The sequence below is a fragment of the Charadrius vociferus genome, unplaced genomic scaffold (assembly GCF_000708025.1).
Source record: "Charadrius vociferus isolate BGI_N301 unplaced genomic scaffold, ASM70802v2 scaffold549, whole genome shotgun sequence".
Lineage (NCBI taxonomy): Eukaryota > Metazoa > Chordata > Aves > Charadriiformes > Charadriidae > Charadrius > Charadrius vociferus.
Genome location: NW_009650103.1, coordinates 2,390,366 through 2,391,041, shown reverse-complemented (window position 1 = coordinate 2,391,041; position 676 = coordinate 2,390,366). Strand labels below are relative to the sequence as shown.

Sequence of the window (676 nt, the reverse complement as noted above, 5' to 3'; positions counted from 1 at the left end):
CCCCGTCCCTGCGGCAATGCCGCGCTGCCAGGTCGGGGCTCCGAGCTGCCGCCGCGGGAGCATCACCCCTGGGAGCTCCCGGCTACACCGGCTCATCCCGGCAGGAAAGGCTTCCTTCCCCGGCACTGCTCGCCCCGTCAGCCTCCATGTCCTGAAGGAGAGGAGCTTTGCTCCAGCCCGGGTGAGCGAGCATGGAGGGGAAGCAGGAGAGCCTGCAGGGCCCTGCCTATTTTGCATGGTTAATCATAGAATGGTTTGGGTTGAAAGGGACCTTCAAAGGCCGTCTGGTCCTACCCCCCCGCCATGAGCAGGGATGTCTTCCCCTTGATCAGGGTGCTCAGAGCCCCGTCCAACCTGGCCTGGAATGTTTCCAGGGATGGAGCATCTCCCACTTTTTTGGGCAACCTGGGCCAGGGGCTCACCACCGAGTGTCCTGAATTACTGCAGCCAAAAGCTTTGGGAGGGGGACTGAACCTCAGAACCTGCGTCAGAGACGAAGATGAGATACCTCACGCTGCCCCGCGGGGATCGCGCATCTTCCCCTGGCACCAGGCTGGGCTGCCAGCAGGACACGGGTACATCTGTGCCGGCTGGGGGACCCCATCCCCACCCCGATGGCACGTCCCCAGGGGCAGTGGGGCAGGAGCTATGGCAGAGGAAGGCCGGAGCTCCCCCT

The 676-nt window shown here is 64.2% G+C and overlaps 1 protein-coding gene across 1 annotated transcript in view; it reads right to left on the bottom strand.

Annotated features, from left to right (window-relative positions):
* NOTCH1 (notch 1) overlaps nucleotides 1-676 on the bottom strand; it is a 42,120-nt gene that overhangs the window by 21,478 nt on the left and 19,966 nt on the right. The window lies entirely within an intron of this gene.